Below are 17,943 nucleotides of genomic sequence, written 5' to 3' on the forward strand. Positions count from 1 at the left end.
GCATGCGTCCTTTCGGAAGCGCGCTCCAACTGGGAAATGGGATTGGGAGGGGGCGTGGTCCTGGCCAGCGACTTGGAAAAATTCATAAGGAGGTACGTATATGTATTTCATCGCAAAGCGTGCCCAGGATTATGGGGTGCGGGGTGGTTCAGGGAGGGGTGGCAGTGAGGTATGGCGGAATTGGCCTAGGGCAGCGGTTCTCAACCTGTGAGTCGCGACCCCGGCGGGGGTCGAACGACCAAAACACAGGGGTCGCCTAAAGCCATCGGGGGTCGCGACCCACAGGTTGAGAACCGCTGACCTAGGGGCAAGGAAAGAAGCGGAGGAGGCGGAGAAGCGAAAGTTAAAAAAGAAAAAAAGAGGTAAGTTTTAGTGTAGAAAAACACCCTTGACCTAAAACCAGAAGCTACTCAAACCGCCAAATTCTGAGGTCCATTCAGCTTGTTGAGTCAGTAGTCTGTAAGAATCCGTCCACCATTACAATATATTTCTTTTTACTTGGACTTTTTTTTACCGTCTTTGTTCCAGCCCCTTCCTATCGGCATTTAAACATTTTAAAGCTCTGGTCGGGTCTCAGTTGATTAGAGCGTACTGCGCATATGCCAAGGTTGTGGATTGGGTTCCATCCAGTCAGGGCGCAAACAGAAATCAACCAATGAATGCATAAATAAGTGGAACAACAAGTCATCTCTCTCTCTCTTTCCCTTCCCCTCTTTCTAAAATCAATTTTAAAAAAAGCTGTAAAAATCATTCTGGAAATCCCAGCAAACAGCTGGAGATGCAGTGGTGCAGGAGAAGCTCAGAACCCAGGCCCAGTGGAGTCAGGCAGTGGCAGCACCTGGTGCAGGTGGCCACTGGGAAGCGTTCTTTGTGCACCACTCAGACCACACCTTCTGGGACAACCTCCACAACCACAAGAAGTACCTGAATGAGCTGGAGCATCTCAAGTCCACGAAATCCTGGTATGACATGTTTTGAGATGCAGCTGCCATCTTGCTAGAACATGTGACCCTGCACTAAGCTTCTCTTGACCGGCCAGTATGACTTTGGGCCCAACTATAGATTTTTCCCACATATCAAGGGGAACTGTGCAGGTGGGAGAGGAGAGGTGGACAGGGAGTGGCATCTAGATATTACTGAACTTGGTGAGGTCCATGTGGAGGACTGGCTGGAGAAAAGAGCTAAATGACTGAGTTCAGCCCAGAGTGGCAGGGCTGAACCCATTAGAGCCACTGTCTTCCAGTACCCAGTGAGCTGGCCACCAGTCCAAGAGCTTCCTCCATCTCTGTGGGTAACCCCCCTCCCCCCCCATGGCCCCTGTAGCCCAGGAACTGGTGGGGCTGAGTCCCTCATCCTCAACTGACCCCCTTCGAGTCAGCTCCCACTTCAGTCACAATTAGGTGACCAATTGTCCTCCTTTAGGGAGGACAGTCCTTCTTTTGTAAGTTACGTCCTCTCTTGAAAAGTGTCCTCCTATATGTCCTCCTTTTTGATACTGGAAGACTAATCTGTAAATGTCCGTATTCAATCGATTCAGAGTCGATCCATTGTATGTGATCTGATGTATTTATATCTAAATGAGTACTTTCTTACAATTTTTATTATAAATTAATAGGCATGTAAACATAATTACAATATAAAATATTACAAATGTTTTTATTATGCATTTATCATATTATAGTATATTATTGCAATGAATAAAATGCTTCTTTTATTTATGATAGTTTTTTTTCCGTTTATTTTTGTCCTCCTTTTCATTGTAAAAAAGTTGGCCACCTTAGTCACAATAAAGAAAAGGGCTCATACTGAGCCCCTCTCCCACTGTGTCCACCCAAAGCAAACAAAAAACATTCTCAAGTTTCTCAACTGAGTGGTGTCCAGCTAGGTCTTTGAGGTGTCAAGGAACTCCTCCTCTCTTCAGTCACATCCTTGTTATTGACAGTCCCTTCTTTCTCTCTGGTTCTGTCTTCTCTTCCAGTGAGATTGGGAGGTAGGAAAGAGGGAGAGGAGATTCTGCAAAACTGGATGACTTTAGGTCACAGATTCAGGAGGGTGAAGTTCCATCAATATCTTCATGTTGGAAATTCCTTCCAGAACTTTATACCCCTGTAGGAGGAGATATACACAGGGACAGTCTTTCTTTAACCTCCCCTTTAACAACTTAACTAGTTAAACTTTTAGCAGTTCTCACGGCCAATCTCATACATTCAAATCTGAGTCAGACAAGACACAAGAAATTTCTGTCTAAATATCTGGGTATAGGGGCAAATGCAGTTGGTTTGTCCTTCAGGAAGTCAGGGGACCCTTCTGACTCTGCAACAATTGCAAGGACTTCATTCATTAAAATGGGACTGTTTCCTCCACAGTTGTTTCCTGAAACAGTAAAAGTTGCTGAGCATATTCCATCTGGGTGGCCCGGTCATCACTACTGGGCAGGACAGGAAGCCAGGAGTCTGGGAGGGATCCTAGCTGCTCCCCTCAGCATGGCTTGGGTAGAATGGGGTAGAGGTTTGCTGGTAACAGGTGCTTCTGCCCTTCCACCATGCTACCTTACCTGTATGATGCTCTTGTCAGACCCCTATCCAGACATCTATTCTCAGTAGAACTTTACTCAGGAGTTGATACCTTCTCACCTCCTGTATCAGCCCCATCTTTCGCTCTTCGTTTGAACCTGCTGTGAGGACCAAGTGCTCCTGAGATCCCTGGCTTATAGTTTCCAGTGTGGTAAGTGAGAAACGAGCTAAGGATTGCTCTGTGCTCTGGCAATGCTGGAGTGTGTGCGTGTGTGTGATATTGAGAGACTGAGAAATAGAGAAGCAGAGAGAAAAAAGAGGAGGGAAAGAGATAGAGAGGTATAAGACCTTGGCTGGTTGGCTCAGTGGATAGAGCATTGGCCTGGTGTATGGACGTCCTGGGTCTGATTACTGGTCAGGGCACACAGAAGTGACCATCTGCTTCTTCCTCCCTCTGCCCCTTCTCTCCATCTTCCCCTCCCACAGCCAGTGGCTTGAGTGGTTCTAGCATTGGCCCAGGTGCTGAGGATAGCTCATGGGATCTAGCATCAGTCTCAGGTGCTAAAAATAGCTTGGTTGATTGGAGCATCGACCCAAGACAGGGGTTGCCAGGTAGATCCCTGTTGAGTACATATGGGAGTCTGTCTCATTATCTCTCCTCCTCTCACTTAAAAAAATAAAAAAGAGGAAAGGTACTAGTCTTTGGTTAAGCTAAAAGGAACTCTTCAGCATCAGCAGCTCTTCTTACACCACCAGGGGCCTCACTAGCCCAGACATTCCATTTTCTACCCATTCAAAGTGAGGGCTGCAGGCAGCAGATTGTTGGCTAGTGTTCAGGTTATCAGGAGGCTTTTGCTGGGTTTGTTTTTCTCCTGCCAGCATAGCAAATAGATGCAGGCAGAAAAAATCAAGCCAGTCCAGGTGAGAGAAATGGTTCTTCTATTTTATAGTTGGGTCATGAATTATTAAACAGGGGATTTGAAACCCTTAGTGGCATATGAGCAGCTTATGAGGGCTTCCCTAATCCGGGATTTAAGGGGAAGATGGTCAATGGGATAAAATTCTACAGTAAATGAAGGATATGGTTAGGCAGATGAGAGTGAAGTGGCCCTGTATGCAGGGAAGACATAAATAATCTTACAGTAAAACCTGACATAATGTCTATGGGGGGAAAATCACATTTTTACCTGATTTTCAGAATCATATTCACACACAATAAAATGTTTGCTGATTTTATGACAATATACTCTCAGAAGTTGCTTTAGAAAACAGATCATTATCAGATACAAAAAACTTATTTATTCATTGACCTTCTAGAACTATTTGATATTCTTTTTGAGAATTCTTGGGTGGTTGGGTAAGGTGGTGGAAAGAAGTAGACTTTATTGCTCAAGGTTGAATGGATGAAAGAATATACAGTGAATATAAAAAAGTGGAGAACTCTCTCTGTGGATCACCTGACAGGTCCAAAGAGCAGAAAGCAAGGGTAGAGAAGCTGTGAATTTAATACAAACTGTATTACTTAAGGAAACAAAATGTGGAAAAATGCTTAATTAGGGTGGAAATTAGAGGTGATGTTTTGCCTGACTTGTGGTGGCACAGTGGATAAAGCATCGACCTGGAATGCTGAGGTTGCCAGTTCAAAACCACGTACGACAAGCAATCAATGAAAACTAAAGTGAAGCAGCTATGAGCCTGACCTGTGGTGGCGCAGTGGATAAAGCGTCATCCTGGAATGCTGAGGTCGCTGGTTCGAAGCCCTGGGCTTGCCAGGTCAGGCACATACAGGAAGCAACTACTATGAGTTGATGCTTCCTGCTCCTCCCCCACCACCTTTCTCTCTCTCCTCTCCCTAAAATCAACAAATAAAATCTTAAAAAAATAACAACAAAAAAAAGAGGTGATGTTTTTACTGAACATTTGGGGATGTGCAAATAGACATAACCAGACCAGGTGCTAACTGTAATTCCTTTAGTAATAGTGTTTATACCCAAGTAAATCCAACATCCTTGTGGAAGAGGGAGACAATTGAGATAAAATAGGAAAATTAGTTAATGAAAATGGAAAGATAGAATATTAAAAGGCAACAACCCATTAGAACTCTCTAAATTAAGAAATAGAATTCTTGAATTGTTTCCGGGCACTTAAGGTAATCCTCCTTAGTGCTTAATCAGCATGGTCAAAGAGGCTGGCTGCTACAGGTAAAAACACAGTTTTTAATATATTTTTTTAGAGTTTATTTATTCAGTTTTAGAGAGAGGGGAGAGGAAGAGAGAGAACGAGGGGAAGAGCAGGAAGCATCAATTCCCATATGTGCCTTGACCAGGCAAACCCAGGGTTTCGTACCTGCGACCTCAGCATTCTAGGTTGATGCTTTATCCACTGCGCCACCACATATCAGTCCAAAAATTCCAATTTTTAATTGCAGTGTAACGTTAATGTGACTCAGAGAGTTATCATAGAATGAACATATTTATATAAGTGTGGCTCCAGTCAGAAAAGAACAGTACCAGCCTCCAAAAGCCTCCCATTCCCCAAGCTAAGCCCTTCCTAATTCCTGCCTCTTCCATCCTCACCAAAGGTGACTACTATTTTGACTTTTAACACCATAGATTAGTTTTGTCTGGTTTTTTTTTTTTTTTTTTTTTTTTCTTTTTTTTTTTTTTTAGTTTTGTCTGGTTTTGAACTCTGTGTAAATGGAATGACCAATAGTCTTTTTTAAAGTGTGACTTCTTTTTTCTCTCAACATTATGCTTGTGAGATTCATCCATGTTACTATATTTTTACTGAGGATTTAAAAAAAATTTTTTTTTTTATTAAGGGTAGTATCCCCTGTGGTGTTACCATACCAAAAAGGTCTTTTTTTATTCTACTCTTGATGAGCTTTTGGATTTTTTAATATATCAGGTTGTAATGAGCATTCTTGTTCATTCTTTAAGATGCAGATACTTCTTTTGGGTGTATTCCTGGCAGTGGAATTGATAAATCATAGGATATGTGCATTTCCAGTTTCTCAAAGTGGTTGAATCAATTTACATTCCCTCCTGCCATGTATGAGAGTTCTTGTCACTCTCCTGGCCAATATTTGATATTATCAACCATTTTTTTAATCACCATTTCAGTGAGTGTATAGTGGTATTTTATTGTAGTTTATGGTATTTTATCTGTACTGTCCTCATTAGTAATGATGTTGGGTAGCTTTCATATGTTTATTGGCCATTTGGGTGTCTTATTTTGTGAATTTCATGTTCAAGTCTCTTGTCTGTTTTTATTGGGTTGTCTGATTTTTTCTTATTGATTGATATGCATTATTTAGAAATTCTGCATATGAACCATTTGTTGGTATATGTGATAGAAAGATCTTCCTCCACTCTGTGGATTGCTTTTTCACTCTCTTAAAGATGTATTTTGAGCGGTAGAGCGTCGGCCTAGCGTGCGGAGGACCCGGGTTCGATTCCCGGCCAGGGCACACAGGAGAAGCGCCCATTTGCTTCTCCACCCCTCCGCCGCGCTTTCCTCTCTGTCTCTCTCTTCCCCTCCCGCAGCCAAGGCTCCATTGGAGCAAAGATGGCCCGGGCGCTGGGGATGGCTCTGTGGCCTCTGCCTCAGGCGCTAGAGTGGCTCTGGTCGCAACATGGCGATGCCCAGGATGGGCAGAGCATCGCCCCCTGGTGGGCAGAGCGTCGCCCCTGGTGGGCGTGCCGGGTGGATCCCGGTCGGGCGCATGCGGGAGTCTGTCTGACTGTCTCTCCCTGTTTCCAGCTTCAGAAAAATGAAAAAAAAAAAAAAAACAACAAAAGATGTATTTTGATGACTAGAAGTCCTTCTTGTAGTCCAGTTTATCAAATCATTTTTCCTTTAAGACTGAAGTTCTCATCTGGAGTGATTTTGTTCCCCAGGTAGGGTTATAGGATAAAATATGTGATGCACAGTTAAGTGTGAATACCAGATAAACAATGAAAACAATTTTAATTTAAGTATTTCCCAGGTAATATTTAGGACATACTTAGACTATCTTTTTTTGTTGTTTATCTTAGATTTAAATTCTGTCCCAGAATTTAAATTTTGGCAATAGGACACACAGGGTACATTTGACAAATACCTTGGAGACATTTTTGGTTGTCAAAACTGGGATGATGGGGTTGTGCTATTGGCATCTAATGGGAAGAGGCTAGGGATGCGGTTAAGTGTCCTACAATGCCCAGGATACTCCTTCATAACAAAAGTTTGTCAGGTTCAAACTGTCAATTATGCAGGGTTGAGAAACTTGCTTTAAGGTTAGTGATTTTTGTAGGCCTTGAGGAAATCTTTCTAAACTCCAAGATAACAAAGATACTCCCTTGTCACCTCATCTAGAAGTTTTATTGTTTTACCTTTCATGTGTGGACCACCTGGAATTGATTTTTGTGGGGTTGTGAAATAAGAAATTTCCTCTTTCCTCGTGGATATTCACTTAGCCCAGCAATGTGTACTGAAATGACATTTTTCTCCCTGTTGTGCAGTTCCTCCAGAAACTCAGTATCCATGACTGAATGTGTCGGTTTCTGGACTCCATTCTGTTTCATTATTCTAATTGATTGCCTTTGCATCAATATCACATTGTACAGTAATTTGTTTTTAATTTCTTTTTGATTTAATAAAGTTTTATTTTCAAAATATACAGCAGGTGGAAACTGTTGTCCATGCCTCTCCACCAGCAGCTGGCGCCTCTCCACCTTCAGTGTTTCCGGTGTTAACTACTTGAGCTCTGTGCTTTGAAACTAGTTTAATAAGTCTTTTACCGAGTTGCTCCTGAGGGTCTGCCCTGACCAAGGAAGTGTGGATTTGCAGTCTCTCAGAGGTAACAGTTGGGGTTATAAGCTTATAGTTGGGACCTTCCTTACAGAGTTTGTCATATGTTGCTATGTTAGACACAGCTAGGATATTGAGTTTGTTCCAAACTTTGCATTTGGACCACTTCTTTTTGGCCTTGCCCCAGATTTGTTCACTGGGTCTTTGCCTTTCTGGCCAATTTTGCAGCATATTTCTTCTTGTCATCCTTGGGTGGCAGACCAAAACTCAAAGCGTAGCTGCTACCACTGCAACCTTGATAAGCTGTTGAACAAAAAGGCCTGTAGTTTTAAATAAATCCTGATGTCTGGGAGTATCTTACATTGGGTTACCCGAGAAACAGATTCTGATACAAAGATATGAGTGCAAGTAGTTTAATTGGGATGTAATTCCTGGAAGCATCAAGAAAAGTGAAGAAGTGAAACAGAAGCAAAGAAGGAAAGAGAATACAGGGTGTATTGATGAGCAGGTTGCCATTGGGAACACTGGACCTTCATCATGCATGGGACTGTTGGGAGATGGTAATAGACATGTCTCAGATTTGTCCCACCAGAACACTATTATGAACCAGTTCCCATCCATCATGGGTTGAAGCCACTTTCGGGGCCATTTCTGGCTAAGCATGCTGTTACATGCTTAGGGAGAAAGTTATGGGTGACTGGAACAAAAAGCCTTCTGGAGAGGGTTGCTTCAGTGAACAGTGATGGAATATGGGTAGGACAGTAACAGTATCAGCTATGCTCCTCCCTCTGACATGGTCTGATCTGCTCATGCCCTAAAGTCAGTTTATTTCATCTGGTCACTGATTCTCCTATTGATTCTCCAAGGTAGTGATCATTTCAAATGATAACAACAGCAACAAAATATGTATATATAAATAGATATATATAGACAGAGAGTCAGTCAGGCTGAAAATCCAGGTAAGAGTGATGTTGCAGTCTTGAATTTAAATTCAATAAGGCAGTAAGCTGGAAACACAGGCAAGGTTGCTAAATTGCAGTCTTGAAAATTTTTCTTCTACTTCAGGAAACCTCAGTCTTTGCTCTTAAGGCTTTCAACTGATTGGATGAGGCCCATGTGCATTTTGGAGGTTTATTGAAAGTCTAGCAATTTAAATGTGAATACATTAAAAAATGCCTTTATAGGGACAGCTCAAATCCCTATTGTTACTATTGGTCCTGTGGTCATTATTATTATTTTTTACAGAGATAGAGAGAGAGAGACAGAGAGAGGGATAGATTGGGACAGACAGACAGGAATGGAGAGAGATGAGAAGCATCAATTATCAGTTTTTCGTTGCGACACCTTAGTTTTTCATTGATTGCTTTTTCATATGTGCCTGGACCGTGGGCCTTCAGCAGACCGAGTAACCCCTTGCTCAAGCCAGCAACCTTGGGTCCAAGCTGGTGAGCTTTGCTCAAACCAAATGAGCCCGCGCCCAAGCTGGCGACCTCAAGATCTTGAACCTGGGTCCTCTACACCCCAGTCCGACGCTCTATCCACTGTGCCACGACCTGGTCAGGCGGTCCTGTGGTCATTATTAACAGTTGTTATCCTTTTCCTCTATCACCTACTTACTCCCAGCTCCTCACACCCCAACCCACCCCTTGGCAATCATGGCTGCTGGTTTAGGTTGCTGCCCTATTAGGTTGCAAAGGTACGACATGCAGAACGGCAGCAGTGATTGGGGTATGGTTGGTGAAGTTAATGGTAGTCCATTGTCATCTGCCATGGCAGATCTGGTGCTCCAGAGCACTATCCCCTGCATACTTTACATCTTTGAGGGTGCCACTAAACTAAGCCATTCCACCTAGAATGTTGCATTGTTTCTGAGTTACCATTTTGGCCAGAGGTAGGAGGGCAGCTACACAGGCTTTTCTGCCAAAAATAGGCCTTACTTCATAAATCAGAGAATCCTTATGAGAGTCTGTCAGCTCCTTAAGTACTGTATGTACATTCCACGTATGCTGTCAGGGATCAGGGAATTGACTACAGGCTGGGAGTCAAGGACCCACATGACCCACTCTTAGAACAGACATAGGTGAGGACTCCATTTGTCACTTGGTATCTGCTAAGTCCCAACTCTAACAAATGGGCCATGATTGCATTTTGTATCCCCAAATATTAGTATTAGCTCAGATCCAGTACACAAAACCCCTCAAAACTGCTGGATATTGCCTGACTGGTGGTGGCATAGTAGATAGAATATTGACCTGGGATGCTTAGGTCCCAGGTTTGAGACTCAGAGATTGCCAGCTTGAGTGCAGGATCATCTACATGATCCTGTGGTCGCTGGCTTGAGCCCAAGGTCAAGGGGTCACTGGCTTGGCTTGAGCCCCCTAGTCAAGGCACATATGAGAAACAATCAATAAACAACTAAAGTGACACAGCTACAAGTTGAGGTTTCTCACCTTTCTCTGTTCCTCTCTCTAAAAAAAAAAAAAAGAGTGCTGGATATTTTGTTACATTTTTTTTTTTTTTTGTATTTTTCCGAAGTTGGAAATGGGGAGGCAGTCAGACAGACTCCTGCATGCGCCAGACCGGGGATCCACTCGGCATGCCCTCCAGGGGGTGATGCTCTGCCCATCTTGGGGCGTCGCTCTGTTGTAATCAGAGCCATTCTAGCGCCTGAGGCAGAGGCCACAGAGCCATCCTCAGCGGCCTGGCAAACTTTGCTCCAATGGAGCCTTGGCTGCAGGAGGGGAAGAGAGAGACAGAGAGGAAGGAGAGGGGGAGGGGTGGAGAAGCAAATGGGCGCTTCTCCTTTGTGCCCTGACCAGGAATCGAACCCGGGACTCCTGCACGCCAGGCTGACGCTCTACCACTGAGTCAACTGGCCAGGGCCCCAAGTGCTGGATATTTTGTAGGTCCCTTTGGCAAAGGCTGGAAAAAGGTCAGGTCAAGTGTAGTGGAGAGGCCCTGAGGTGAGCAGTTCCCTCAGGAACAAACGAGCAATGAGAGACTAGAGAAACTATTTATAAAATGCTGAACAAAGATGGAAAACACATAAGGCAGAAGAGATACCAGACACTTTGCTCTCCTGTCACTGTTAGCTGAGCTCTGATTAGTGTCACCTCCCATTTCCCTGCACTGGAGTGGGTTCTCTCTCTGTGCTGGAATGGTAGGGGTGTCAGGAGTAAGTTGTTACTTAGTGATCAAAAATAGTTTTCTGCCTCCTGCAATATCTCCAACCCCTTTGGTGGCTTCTGGGACCAGATGTCCCCCTCTTGAGGGGTTTGCCTCATAAAAGTAGACCTTCTTGCCTTGCGTAGATGTGAATCACAACAGTAGCCTTCCTGGGCCTGTTACTGCCCCTGCACCCAAACTGCTTTAGGCCAGGCTTGAGAATCTAAGCCTCAGTGATATGACATTTTCCTTTTTCTTCTGTCTTCGGAGAGAAAAAGTTGAAGAGCCTGTTGTGTGTAGAGTGGCATGTGGCGTTAGGACTTTCAACCAAAGACATGGGAGAGAGCAGGCCAAAGGATTCTATGGAAGGTTCTCTGAGGGGTTGGGCATAGGCAGGAAAGGGTCCTGAGTGATTATTCCCCACTTACCCCTCCAGGTCCACTCTTTATTCTGCTCTGGGGCCCACCTTCTGGCTGATTCAACCCCCCACCCTGGTCTTCTGGCTCTCAGTGGGGATTGGTCAAAGGAGCACTAGCAGGAGTTGGGGGGCATGAAGACTGAGATGGTGAAATTTATTCACACAATCTCTCTGTGCCAGATCACTGGTTGCCTGTGGGTCCTTCCTCTGCCATAGCTCACACCTCCTGCCCTGCAACTGTAATGAGAGCTAGTGGCGCAGAGCTTTAACCCTTATTCTGGGTTCCAGTAACCACCCCTTCCTTAGGTCCTTTCATGCCCAAGAGACAGTGGTAGCTTCTTACTCAGGCATCACTATCTCTTATTGGTTTCCTGTAACTCTGCTCCCCTTGCAAATGAATCCTTCATTAATCTTTCCTAAATTCTCCTTTGTGATTGTGCCATCTGTCACTGCTGAGACCTGACAGACAGACTCTGAGGATAAAGGTCCAAAGGACAGGTTGACATGACTGTTCACAGTCCAGAGGTGGGGTTGGCAATGGAAAACTTGTGGTTGGTCATGATGCGCTTTCCAGAACCAGCAAGCCCAGCAAAGATAAGCTCCTTTGCTAGATGGAAATCAGAGAAGATTTTTATCAGGAAAAGCATCATGAAAACTAGCAAAGATCTTAGCTTCCTGACTACCTCTGCCAATGATGCAACTATTGAGGAAAACAACCCAAAGTAATGCAGCCAACTCCTCTTCTGGGAAGCCATGGTGTCTGATAGCCCTAAAGGTATGTTACAAAACCAAAACCAAAAAACTTCGAACACTTCAACTATCCCAATAAGTTGAAAGTACTGAAGGTTGAGTAAGGACAGAACTCTTTCATCATTAAATCAAAAACAGAGACTCAGTAATTAATGGTCTTAACCACAAATCACGTAATATGGGCAGAGATCTGTCAACTTCTACTTAATCTCTCCCTGGCCGGGGGACTAAGGTGGGAGGTGCAGTCATGGGATTGTTTACAGTGAGAAGAGGAAATGTCCAGGTCTTCCCAGGAAAACAGTCCTGCCTTAGAGCCCCCATCCTGACACAGATCCATCCCTTCTTATTGCATGCACAGCTCTGTGTCTTGGCATGTAGTCAGCACTCAGACAATGTGTTTTGATTTGAGCAGTGTTGGCTTCTTTCTCTTCCCTTAGCTTAGGGCACTTAGCTGGGTCAGTGTGTGTGTTGGGCAGGCCTGGGACGTGTCTTTCCCTTGGATTGGGTGGAGCCTCTTTTGCTGAGCAATGAATCTCACACAATTCCCTGCTTTTGGTGATTAACACCAGCTAGGTAGGAGCAAGTAACAGGTAACAACCACAAGATTTCAGAATCAAATTTCTACTGCTGGACCCTTGTGTCTTTTCTGACTATAGACCCATATGAAGTTTGTTTGATGGGGCTGAATCAAAGCATTGGGCCCTGGGCGGTTGGGCTTGGCAGTGTCTAGTTTGGGTCCCCTTACATCTGCTCCCATGAGGGGCTCCCCTAGCCCTGGGTCTGGAGGGTCATGAGTCTCTCCTGTATTCCTGTCCTCAGTAGCGTAGCGAGGGAGGTGCAAGGGGGTCTATCATATCCAGGGCGCCACTCACAGAGGGACACCAAATGGTCTCCAAGACAAACAAGAAAAGCATAGTAGAAGGGAGGGGGTGCCAATAACATGTCGTGCCCCGAGTGCCAGTTATGTTCGCTATGCCACTGCCTGTCCTGGGGATCTGGGTCCTATGTTCTCTCATTCTACGTTGTTCTGGAAAGTCTTTTTGGTGTATGTGCTCTCCATTTTTTTCTAATGCATACACAAAGTATATACATTTATAAAATTGAAATTCCACTATAGAGAGATTTTTATATAGCTATTAAAAAGCATTGCATTATATGGAATTTTTCCATATAATTAAATGTTTTTAAAAATAAAATTCAAATGAGTTCAAAATATTCAATTATATGACTTTATCATTTAAACTTTGTTCCATGTCTAGCATTTCTGTACATCAACATCAGATTTTGCTACTTAGGATCTCTCTGTAGAGGCTATAGAGAATTCAAAGGCTATGGTTTTTATCCTCTCATATTGATGTGGTTGTAGGATTTCATTTTTATTTTTCTTTCTATTAAAATTAAAAAAATTATTTATTTGAGAGAGGGAGAGAGAAACACCTATTTTTTCCCACTTATTTATGCATTCATTGATTGGTTATTTTTTTTATTGTACCAACATGGGTCATACGCTAATTCTTTTTATTTTTATTTTTATTAATTTTAATGGGGTGACATTAATCAATCAGGGTACATAGGTTTAGAGAAAACATTTTCAGGTTATTTTGACACTTGATTATGTTGCATACCCATCACCCAAAATCATATAGTCTTTTATCACCTTCTATCTGGTTTTCTTTGTACCCCTCTTCTCCCCCCTCCTGTCCCCCCTGTAACCACCACACTCTTATCCATGTCCCCAAGTCTCATTTTTATGTCCTACCTATGTATGGGATCATATAGTTCTTAGTTTTTTCTGATTTACTTATTTCACTCAGTATAATGTTATCAAGGTCCATCCATGTTGTTGTAAATGATCCGATGTCATCATTTCTTATGGCTGAGTAGTATTCCATAGTACATGTGTGCCACATCTTCTTTATCCAATCATCTATTAAAGTGCTTTTTGGTTGTTTCCATGTCTTGGCCACTGTGAATAATGCTGCAATGAACATGCAGCTGCATGTGTCTTTACATACCAGTGCTTTTGAGTTATGGGGTTTTATTCCTAGTAGAGGGATTGCTGGGTCATAAGGTAGGTCTATTTTTAATTTTTTGAGGAACCACCATACTTTCTTCCATAGTGGTTATACTGTGAATACTTTACATTCCCACCAAAAGTGGATGAGGGTTCCTTTTTCTCCAGCCTCTCCAACATTTGTTATTACCTGTCTTGTTGATAATAGCTAATCTAACAGGCATGAGGTGGTATCTCATTGTAGTTTTGATTTGCATGTCTCTAATAGCTAATGAAGATGAGCATCTTTTCATATATCTGTTGGCCATTTGTATTTCTTCCTGGGAGAAGTGTCTGTTCATGTCCTCTTTCCATTTATTTATTTATTTATTTATTTTTTCTTTTTTCCGAAGCTGGAAACAGGGAGGCAGTCAGAAAGACTCCCACATGCACCCGACTGGGATCCACCTGGCATGCCCACCAGGGGGCGACGTTCTGCCACTCTGGATCATCACTCTGTTGCATCCAGAGCCATTCTAGCGCCTGAGGCAGAGGCCACAGAGCCATCCCCAGCACCCGAGCCATCTTTGCTCCAATGGAGCCTCGGCTACGGGAGGGGAAGAGAGAGATAGAGAGGAAGGAGAGGGGGAGGGGTGGAGAAGCAGATGGGCACCTCTCCTGTGTGCCCTGGCTGGGAATCGAACCTGGGACTCCTGCACGCCAGGCCGACGCTCTACCGCTGAGCCAACCGGCCAGGGCCCTCTTTCCATTTTTTTTATTGGATTGTTTGATTGTTTGTTGTTGAGTTTTATGAGTTCTTTGTAATTGATTGATTCTTCCATGTGTCCTGACCAGGGATGGAACCTGTAACCTTGGCATATCGAGATGACACTCTAACCAAGCTACCCAGCCAACCCTGGGCATTAAAAATTTTCTTGAAAATTATTATTATTTAAATTTATTAATTTGTTTAGAGAGAGAGGAAAAGAGAGAGAGAAGGAATGCAAAACATTGATTTGTTGTTCCATTCACTCATGCATTCATTTGGTGACTCTTGTATGTGTTCTGACAAAGGATTGGAATTATGTTCTAACCAACTGAGCTACCAGGCCAGGGCCATTTAAAAATTATTAAAAATAGGTCAGAGTAATGGCGCAGTAGGAAGCGATACCGATAAATCTCCCCCAAAACTCAACAAGATCTTCACCCAGAAACAGAAAAACCTATCCTTGGAGCCTCCAGATGTTTCGCAATACACCTGAAGGTATGGTCGAGTGAAAAATTGGCTAAATATATAATCAAACCCCGAAGGAAATAGGGAGTAAGAAATGCTCCGCCTTCCTCACTAACCTAAACAGGGCGGCTTTCACTGGGAACTGAGAATATAGAAACTAAGGCGGGCAAAGGGGGTGAATAGATCCAGGCCGTGGCACAAACGGCCGAACCAGGCTGTGGCACGGAGATCCAAGCCGAGGAAAAACTGTTCCTGTGGCAACCCGGGCAACACAAGCTAACACTCGTGCCAAACCCAGACAAAGAAAGACAAGTGGGCCAGCCATTTTCCCCGATCTCCTGGTCGGCGCGCGCAGATAGTGGGCGAGAGATTCCTTCCAAAGCCCCAGGAGTGGGCACCTGTGTTGTCCCACAGAGGGGCAGAGTCAGAGGCCTTTGTGTGGGCTGAAAGCAGAATCTCCGGACCACCCCAGTGCCCTGGGAAAGCCGCGCACAGGGAGGGAGTGAGAGCCAATTCCAACGCTGGAACTTTTCCGTGCAGGAGGGGTTTCACTCAGAGTGAGAGGTGGCTGGACTGATATCCTGGTCGGCGCGCATGAAGAGTGGGCAAGAGATTCCTCCGAGCACCTCAGGAGTGGGCGCCCGTGTTATCCCACAGAGGGGCAGAGTCAGAGGCCTCTGTGTGGGCCAAAAGTGGAATCTCCGGACCACCCCAGTGCCCTGGGAAAGCCGCGCACGGGAAGGGAGTGAGAACTAATTCCAACGCTAGAACTTTTCACTCAGAGGGTGAGGCGACCGGCCTGATATCCTGGTCTGCGCGCACAAATAGTGAGCGAGAGATTCCTCCGAGTGCCTCGGCAGTGTGCGCCCGTGTTATCTCACAGAGGGGCAGAGTCAGGGGCCTTTGTGTGGGCCAAAAGTGGAATCTCAGGCCGCCCCAGCGCCTTGAAAAAGCTGTACACGGGGACGGAGTGAGAGCCAATTCCAACACTGGAACTTTTCCATGCGGGTGGGGGTTTCACTCAGAGTGTGAGACTGCTGGCCTGATATCCTGGTCTGCGCATGCAGATAGTGGGCAAGAGATTCCTCCAAGTGCCTTGGCAGTGCGCGCCCATGTTATCCCACAGAGTGGCAGAGCCAGAGTCTTTGAGTGGGTGGAATCCCCGCCTGATTATGCTAGCAGCTCTGACTGACTGAGCCTTACCCAGAGCCCTGTGCTGAGTGGGAATAAAGTGGGGAGTTGCCAGCTCTTTGAGCCTCTTACTATCCAGGCAGAGGCAGCAGCAACCCCATAGCTGGATTATCAGGCTACTAATTGAGGAAGGAAAGACTAGGAGAGAGGCTCCAGGAACACGAACTCTCTCACTGGTGCAGCCTATAAATGCTAATGAGCCTCGACTGCCAACGAGACTAAAGCACAATACATGACATCGCCATAGAGACTTATCAACTGCAAACCTCTACCTGAGCGTGCCAAAGGGGCAGAACCCGGGGTACAGAGTCACCGACCAGGAAGAGGGAGAGAAAAGAAAAAGCAAGAAGATAACCTCTCAAAATCAAGAATAATTCACAGACTTTATAACCTATCCCATTTCATTATATTTGTTCGTTTGTTTCTCTTATCTTCATTCTTGATATTTTTTTTTCTTCCTCCAATTTGGTCATTTAACTCTCTGCCGGTCTTACTCTCTCCTCTCCTTGAACTACACTACCCATAAGTGTTACATCTCCCATTATCTTTTCTTTCATCTTCCTTTCTCTCTATGAGCGTTGCACTCCAAAACCCTTAACTCTCTCTCTCTCTCTCTTTTTTCTTTTTTCTTCTTTTAGTGGTTCCCTCTTTTTTTTTCTCTCTCTCTTTCTTTTCTCCCTCTATATTAGTTTCTTCCTTTCTCCTTTACGTCTCCTCTCACTCAAACCTTAATAACAAACAATATCTTATCTGGGACTCAAACTTATGTTTGTGGCATTTTGGGGGTTTTTTACTTCACCTTTTTAACACACTAGCAGTGCTCCGATCCCTGGCTCTCCATTTTACCTAGTTCTTGTCCCACTAAATACAATAGTAATTTTTTAATTTGTCCCCCCATTTTCCTGTTTCTCTCTTATTCCTCTCATCATAACTCTTAGTCAACCAACACCTAAAAGCAAATCATTTTATTCTTGACCCAAATTTTTTTCTTATTTGCTTTTTGTGGGTCCATACCCCCTTTTTTTTCTTTTTCTTTTTGCCCCTTTATTACTTCTCCCCAATTCAGGCCCTCCATTACAGGCATTGTTTGTTCTATTTAGTCTCAAGAAAGAAAGAAGGGAGAGGAGAGGAGAGAAAAAAGGAGGAGGGGAATAATTTCCTTTTTTTTGTTTTTTTATTTTATTTTTCTTTATTTCATTATTAATTTTTTTTAAAAAAACAACTCTTTTCAATTTTTTATTTTTAACTTTTTATTCTTTATTAAATCTCATTAATACTATCAACAAAACCACCATCCGATGCCATTAAGGAAGAGAAAATCAAATATCATGGATACAAAAGAAAGAGAGGTAACACAGCTAGATGAGGAAAAATCTATGGAGAAAAAATTTAATATATTGGAAACCTTGGAGCTAAATGACAGAGAATTTAAGATAGAAATCCTAAAAATCCTCCGAGATATACAAGAAAACACAGAAAGGCAATATAGGGAGCTCAGAAAACAACTCAACGAACACAAAGAATATATTTCCAAGGAAATTGAAACTATAAAAACAAATCAAACAGAGATGAAAAACTCAATTCACGAGCTGAAAAACGAGGTAACAAGCTTAGCTAATAGAACAGGCCAGATAGAAGAGAGGATTAGTGAAATAGAAGACAAGCAACTTGAGACACAACAGAGAGAAGAAGAAAGAGACTCAAAAATTAAAAAAAAATGAGATAGCCCTACAAGAATTATCTGACTCCATCAAAAAAAATAACATAAGAATAATAGGTATATCAGAGGGAGAAGAGAGAGAAAATGGAATGGAGAACATACTCAAACAAATAATAGATGAGAACTTCCCAAGCCTGTGGAAAGAACTAAAGCCTCAAATTCAAGAAG

The 17,943-nt window shown here is 43.6% G+C and overlaps 1 long non-coding RNA gene and 1 pseudogene across 1 annotated transcript; one reads left to right on the forward strand and one right to left on the reverse strand.

Annotated features, from left to right (window-relative positions):
- The first annotated feature begins 22 nt into the window (after nt 1-22).
- Nucleotides 23-1,718, forward strand: LOC136376237 (uncharacterized). Its single transcript, XR_010746158.1, has 2 exons — nt 23-92; nt 739-1,718. It is a non-coding gene; the product is annotated as an uncharacterized lncRNA (long non-coding RNA).
- Nucleotides 1,719-7,163: 5,445 nt separating this feature from the next.
- Nucleotides 7,164-11,447, reverse strand: LOC136377135 (small ribosomal subunit protein eS25-like; annotated as a pseudogene).
- Between the last annotated feature and the right edge of the window lie 6,496 nt (nt 11,448-17,943).

Source organism: Saccopteryx leptura, chromosome 6 (assembly GCF_036850995.1).
Source record: "Saccopteryx leptura isolate mSacLep1 chromosome 6, mSacLep1_pri_phased_curated, whole genome shotgun sequence".
Classification (NCBI taxonomy): Eukaryota; Metazoa; Chordata; class Mammalia; order Chiroptera; family Emballonuridae; genus Saccopteryx; species Saccopteryx leptura.